The sequence below is a fragment of the Propithecus coquereli genome, unplaced genomic scaffold, assembly GCF_000956105.1.
Source record: "Propithecus coquereli isolate 6110/MARCELLA unplaced genomic scaffold, Pcoq_1.0 Scaffold45, whole genome shotgun sequence".
NCBI lineage: Eukaryota > Metazoa > Chordata > Mammalia > Primates > Indriidae > Propithecus > Propithecus coquereli.
This window is the reverse complement of record NW_012150285.1, coordinates 1,195,475-1,203,093: the sequence shown is the minus strand read 5'-3', so window position 1 is coordinate 1,203,093 and position 7,619 is coordinate 1,195,475. Positions and strand designations below refer to the sequence as shown.

The 7,619-nt window shown below is 36.3% G+C and overlaps 1 pseudogene; it reads left to right on the top strand.

Moving 5' to 3' along the window:
• Positions 1-1,338: 1,338 nt before the first annotated feature.
• Positions 1,339-5,766, top strand: LOC105818737 (annotated as a pseudogene).
• Positions 5,767-7,619: the final 1,853 nt, after the last annotated feature.

Genomic DNA, 7,619 nt, shown 5'->3' with positions numbered 1-7,619 from the left:
TGACATATGTTAATAATATAATAATCTTATATATATTGCTTACTAAAAATACATACACAAATTATTTGGTCCTCCCTGAGGGACTTCTTCCAGCATTCAGAAGGCCCATTTGGTCCATAAATTAAAATAAAAATTTTACAAAATATTTCTTTTTGACATTAATATTGAAGTAGAAGACTTAAACCTAATTTATAAGCTAATCATGATACATAGGATTTTATTATTGATGAAGATTCTTCTTTTTAATTTTATTTTTGTTTTGCATATTTTATTCCTTTTCCTTACCTCCGTTGTGGAATACATCCATGAAGAGTCTATTTAATTCAATAAATATTTCCACAGACACAACACGTGCAAATATTTTGGTAAATGGGCTGCCTTTTATTTCTATTTCCCATTTAAAAGAAAAAGACTAAGTAAGATAAAATTTCTTGAAAAAAGGAAGACTTTTTTTTTTTTTTTTTTGAGAAAGTCTTGCTTTCTTGCCTGGGCTAGAGTGTTGTGGCGTCAGCCTAGCTCACAGCAACCTCAAACTCCTGGGCTCAAGCGATCCTCCTGCCTCAGCCTCCCAAGTAGCTGGGACAAGAGGCACGAGCCACCGTGCCCGGCTAACTTTTTCTATTTTTGATAGAGATGGGGTCTCAACTCTTGCTCAGGCTGGTCTTGAACTCCTGAGCTCAAGCAATCGGCCTCCCAGAGTGCTAGGATTACAGGCGTGAGCCACCGCGCCCGGCCTGAGAAATATTTTTTGAAGGCAACAGTAAAAACAAATCCTATCCAAAAACATAATCAAGGGCAAGGCAAGTGCCACTGTAATGAACAGCAACAGAACACCTTCTCAATAATGCAGGGAGGACTTCGTTATCATAGCTAAAGGTATCTAAAAACCTCACCACCAGAGAGACTAGGAACTGTCCTCTGAAGGAGGCACATACCACTTGCATTGCAGGCCCGTGCTCTGGCAGGCAGCATCAACTGTCCTTCCTCCCACCATCATCAGCAGCAGCAGCAGCAGCCTGCCCTGGTTCTGAAAAGTCACCTTTGACCTCAAACTCTTCGCTATTAATTATCAGTTTGCCCACATTAAGCTTCAGATGAAAGCTTTAAATATAATTTTTTTACCAAGAAGAATTGATCATTTTTGAGCCTTTTTCTACCTGTAGTTGCTCAAAAATTACTGAGTGTCTATCACGTGCAAAATACCATGATAAACAGGGTGGAAAAAGTGAGTAGTGGTCACCAGGGTGCAATGATAAAATACAATCCTTCTCCTCGAGAAGGTTATTATTATTTTGTTCTTTTCACTTTTATTCAACTAAGCCTAAAATCTGCTTGGCAATGGCGATAAAGAGAAAAGTAAGACACTAATCAAGTCCTCTAGCTTCCAAGGATTCGCATCTAACTCTAGGTCTGTTTGTTGATCTGATGCAAAGGCATAGAATCTTAGCATATTAAAGTTGAAGGACACATAGATAAGCAGGATAACAAAGTGGTTAAAAACTTTGGAATCAAGTGGAGCTTTTGCATTTTAATTAATAAGATAGCCAATATTTTATATATATATATAATATCATGAGGTGTGCCAATTAAATGAGAAAACTTACTTTGTAAGCATCTAGTATGGTTCCTAGAGTACGGGAGACAATCAATAAAAGGTAGTGATTATTATTATTAGAACATCTAGTCTAAACCTCTCATTTAATAGCCAATAATAACGCTGAAACTCCAAAGGAATGTTTAAGGCTACTGAGCAGACAAGCTAGGAATAAAACCCACGGTGCTTTAACGGGGGGGAACCGGATTTCACTCTGAGAACTAGGCATTTCTAGAAAGTGTGCTAATGCATTTTTCATAATTTTGCAACAGTCTAAGCATTTAAAAAATGTAATCAGTTGATAACACTTTTACTAAAATAACAATAAGCCACAATTTTCTCTACTTCCTTTTCAAGACCTGTACAAGTATCAATATTCTATCTCACGTCAGCAACTATCATAATTCTTTCCTTTGTTTTTCACTAGAAAATAGGTTAAAAAAGGAAAAAGCTAAACTTTACAGGAAAAGACACCTGTTTCAGTACACCTTCAATCGCCTTTGAGCTTACCTTCCCTTTCCCCCTCTGTTTCTCTGCTTTCCTCTTCTGCTACTCTTTACCGCAGTACAGAGACAGTTTCTTTTCCCTGCTTTTGAAGACCGTATTGTACTGCTTTACCTGCACTCTTCCCCTGGCTCATCTCTATTGTCAGTGTTGATGGATCACATTGGTGGAACTGTAACTGAACTGCTGATACCACCTGACTTTCACAGTAACTAAAGCCAAGCGATGAGGCACAGAGATTCCTTGGAGGCCTTCGTGTGGCAGTAGGAGAGACATCTGAAGGGGCAGCCAAGAAGTCAAGGCCCTGAGGCCTCACTGAAGTGATCAATCCATCAGATCGTGTTGCCTGTAAATCTTAAACTGCTTTTCTATCCCTTCCTTGCTGATTTCTGAAACAGAGGATACTACGCAAAGAGCTTACATTTTGGAGTCAGTTGAACTAGGTTCAAAAACTGGGCTAGACACTTACTAGCTCTGTGTCTGTGATTAAGTTACTTAACCTTTCTAAACCTCAATATACTCATCTGTAAAATGGAGCTTAAACCTATTCACCAGGATTATGATAATGGTACGTGTTAACAGAAGTAATGAAAATAAAACACCTGATAGCAGACTGTTAGCAAGACCCCTCCTATGATCCTGATTTTCATTTGACAGTCTGATGCTGATTTCCTGATTCTTTATTTCTATTACTCATTTAATGATAGGCATTTAATTTATGATGAAGGTAAATTGGAGAGAACATGATTGAGTTATTGATAAGTTATTTTTAGACAAATGGCTTTCCATTTGGAAGTGATTTTAGATCCTATCACACAACATGTCATTTTGAAAAATAATGCAATATTATTAACAGTATTCAGAGGTACTAGTAACTAAAGTGTTAAGCAAGAGAATTGCTCTGGGTTAGTTCTAGGAATGTACTGATTCTAAGTTACATAGATGCTGAGTTTTTATTTTGTTTTGTTCAGTAAATTTCTACAGTGAAATGCACAGATCTTAGGGGTAAAATTGTATAGGTTTTGACAAGTGTGTACACCATCTAACCAACAGCTCCAGAAAGATCCTTAGAGAACCTTTCCAGGCAAGCCTCACCTCTCATAGGCAACCACTTTCTCTATCACCATAGATTAGACTTGCCTGTTTTAAAATATCACATAAATGGGATCAAACAGTATTTATTCCTTCGTCTGGCTTCTTTTGATCAATATAATGTTTCTGACATGCACCCATCTTTCAATGTGTATCTGTAGTTCATTTTTAAATTGTTTATAGTATAGCATTCCATTATGTGACTCTATCACAATTCTTTTTTAAAATCCATTCTCCTTTTGATTGACATTTAGGTTGTTTCCAGTTTGGGGCTATTATAAATAAAACTGCTACAAACACTCTTGTGCAAGTCTATGAGCAGATGTATTCATTTCTTTGGATAAATATTAGGAGTCAGTAAGTCATAGATTATATGCATGTTTAACTGCCAAACAGGTCTCCAAAGTCCTTTTGCCATTTTACACTATACCAGGAATATATGAAAATTCTGCATGCTCTATATCCTTTCCAACATTTGATAGCGTTAACATTTTTAATTTTAGCCATTCTAATGGATTGCAAAGTGGTATCTTGTTATTTTAATCTGAATTTTTCAAGTGACTAATTACACTATGTATCTTTTTCCTGTGCTTACTAGCCATGAATATATCTCCTCTAGTGGAGTGTCATTCAAGTTGTTTATAAAATTGGGTTGTCATCTTATTTTTGACTAGTAGGATTTATTTATTTGGATACAAGTCCTTTGTCAGATTTAGGTGTTTTGAATATTTTCTCTCAATCTGTGGCTTGACTTTTCATTTTCTTAGCAATATCTTGTGATAGCTTTTAGTTTTGATGAAGCCCAATTTATCAATGTTTTCTTTTAGAGTTAGTGCTTTTTCGTGCCCTCTGTAAGAAATTGCTTTTTGATTTGTTCTTTAGCTTTAAAAAATTAACAGTTAATGAATAAGAATGTATTTTAATTGTGAAGATATTAAAACTCAGCAAAATATTTCATGCACAAATTTTATACTGAACAAAAAAAATTATACTTTATAGTTTGCACTGTTTATAAGTTTTAAACACAAATATAAACTCAAAGAGGTCACACAGAATAGTTTCCTGAAGGGGAAACCAAAAAGATGTTCAAGGATCCCAATGCAACCAAGAGGCCTTCTTTCACTTTCTTCTTGTTCTGAGTATCGCCCAAAAATCAAAGGAGAACATCCCAGCCTATCCATTGGTGATGCTGCAAAGAAACTGGGAGAGATGTGGAATAACACTGCTGCAGGTGACAAGCAGCCTCATGAAAAGAAGGCTCCGAAGCTGAAGGAAAAATATGAAAAGGATATTGCTGCATACCGAGCTAAAGGAATGCCCGATACAGCAAAAAAGGGAGTCATAAAGGTTGAAAAAAGCAAGAAAAAGAAGGAAGAGGAGGAAGATGAAGAAGATGAGGATGAATGAATTGGTTCTAGCGCTGTTTTTTTTCTTGTCTATAAAGAATTTAGCCTCATTATACACAATTCTCTCACTTTAAAGAAAAAAATTGAAATGTAAGGCTGTGTAAGATTTGTTTGTAAACTGTATAGTGTCTTTTTGTGTAGTTAACACACTACTGAATGTGTCTTTAGATAGCCCTGTCTTGGTGGTTATTTTCAATAGCCACTAACCTTGCCTGGTACAGTATAAGGGTTATAAATTGGCATGGAAATTTAAAGCAGGTTCTTGGTGGTACATAGCACAAATTAGTTATATATGGGGATGGTGCATTTTTTTAACTTCAGTTATCTCTGATGCAGCTTATATAAAATAGCTGCTGTTCTGTTAACTAAATAACATTCTGTAATTGCAAAAAAAAAAATTGTAGCTGTTTTGCTGGCATTCTGAATGCTTCTAAGTAAATTCAATTTTTTTTTAATTAAAAAAGAGAGTGGGATTTGAGAGAAACACTGGGGCCATATCATAAAATGATTTATATACACGGTGTACATATACTTACATACATTTTATCTTCAATGTAATGGGGAAACACTGAAGGATTTCAAGCAGAGGAATAAAACAATCAGAGATGTGTTTCAAGAAAGAAAAACATTTGGGGAGCAGTGATAAAGATGAATAGATTAAATGTCACATGAGATTAGAATTAGTCTCAGGAAGTGGATGAGGCAATTCTGAAGGAAAAACATAAGGCCTGGGAATTAGGATAGAAAGAAGGGTTAGAATCAAGAGATACTAAAAAGGTAAAATTGGATTGGATTTCATTGAATTTGACAGGGTAAGTCCTAGGGATGCATCAGTGGTTTAGATGGTGCTTCTCTTCACTAAAGGGAAATAAGAAAGAAAAGCCTACAGTGGGGAAAGGAGAGTTCAGTTTTGTACACACAACACAGGTGCTGTGGAACATCAGTGTAGCAGACATGCAGTTCAATGTATGGGATGACAGCTCAGGAAAAATATCCCCCATGAAAATTCAAGTATGAAAGTCGTAACTTTAAAAGTGATTTTGGAGCCATGGCAGTGAATAAGATCACCAAGTAGGAATCTGTAGACTGAGGGAAGAATAAGAACTAAAAAGGAATGCTGGGAAGACCAGTATTCAGGAACAGACTGAATTAGAACAGATAGAAATTCAAGAGAAAATGGTGTCAGAAAAACCATGGAAGGATTGGTCAACAGAATCAAAAGTTGCAGAGTGATCCAGCAGCAGAATGTCTCCTGTTTTAATAACACACAGATCATTAGGAGTCGTGGCAAGAATGGTTTCATGGTAGCAGGGATGGAAGTTAGATAAAAATGAATTAAGAAAGACAGCAGGGATTAAGAATGAATTTGAGATGACCTCTGAACATGTTTTCGAATCATGTGTGTATGAAAAGAAGGGAAAGTACTGAGAAATAGCTAGAAGGGGCAATGATTAGAGGAATGTTGCTTTGATTATTTTTAAGATGGGAGTATTCTAATATGCTGAAGGGAAAAAGCCAGTGGGGAGTGAAATCATGGAAAATGATAATAGATGAAGCAAGGTCTCTGTGAAAGTAGAAGAGATTTAGAGAAGAAATTCACAAAAGGGGTAGGGGGATCTGTGTGCAACAAGATGAGGAATATTACATCCTGAGTTTAAACAAAACAAAACAATGGTAGGGGAGGGCATTACAAAGAGAACACTTAAATCACAACTTAAATTACAACTCAAAGATAAACTACATACTGGGACAGGGAATTCATTGACAATGGAAATCTTTGAAAATGATACAAAACAAGGAACAACTTATGTGTGTTACTACAGAAACATACCATGCATAAATATCAGGACCAAAGAATAAAGAAATATTTCCATGTCATGTTTCCTTTACTTTCAACTACTGAAATGGAGATATAGGCTACAAAAACAGTTTCATAAAAACAATCTACAAAAAGTGAACAAATTAATCCTATTCCTAAAATTTTCCAATAGAACTTTGGCAGCTTTCATGAAGGAAAAAACAAAGCCACTCTGAAATGATGGTGTTAGGTAGCTGGCAAAAATCCTTACAAGGTGAGCAGCTCATTCCTGCACACCAATCCTACAGGGCACCTGATTCAAATTTATGTCTCTGCAAATTACAAATTATCACATGTGATGGATCTTCAAGGTTACTTGCAAACTAAGAAATTAAATCCAGAATACCAAATGTCTACTCTGTTTCATTCATTCAAAAGAAATATTATTACTGTGTCCCAGGTATTGTGCCAGTTGCAAAAATCAAGAGAACATTGTCTCTACTTCCCAGGAGTACAAATTCCATTGGTGAACCTGCAAATAATTAGTTACTGTTAAGAGGGCATGTGCTACTAGATGTAGGAATGGGAACATATAGAAAAGGTACCACTTTATATCTGAGTGTAAGAAAAATTTCCTGGAGCAAAGCACATTTAAGCTGACTCTTGAAAGTAAGCTGACTCTAGGAATCTGCCTGGCACATGGTTGTGGGGTTTCTCTGGAGAGTGGGAACAGCATGTACAAAATGTGCAAAATGGTGATGGCAAGAAAAACCTGACTTCTGCAACGTGAGGTCAGCCTGGCTGGAGTAAAAGTCAAGCAACAGCAGAATGGAGAAAGGTCTGGAAAGATAGGCAATGTCTAAATACGAGAGTCTACATATTATTCTAAGGAATTTGCACTGTTACATGATATTATAGAAGGACTGAATATTTTTACAGAGATTACATAATGAAATTTCTTTTTAGAGAAAACGTTACTGCAGTGTAAAAGATGGTTTAGGGCAATACTTGAGATAGGAGACTAGTTAGGAGGCTACTCCATACTGCAGGTGAAAATGACAAAGGCCAGAATTAAAGCTTGAGCTACAGCAGGCATGGAGAGTACTGGAAAAATTCAAGAGATATGTAGGAGACAGAACTGACAAGACATAGCAATTAATTGAGGGGGAAGAGAGCACCCAGGGTGACTCCAGAGTATGTGATTTGGGTAACTAGATGCATCCTT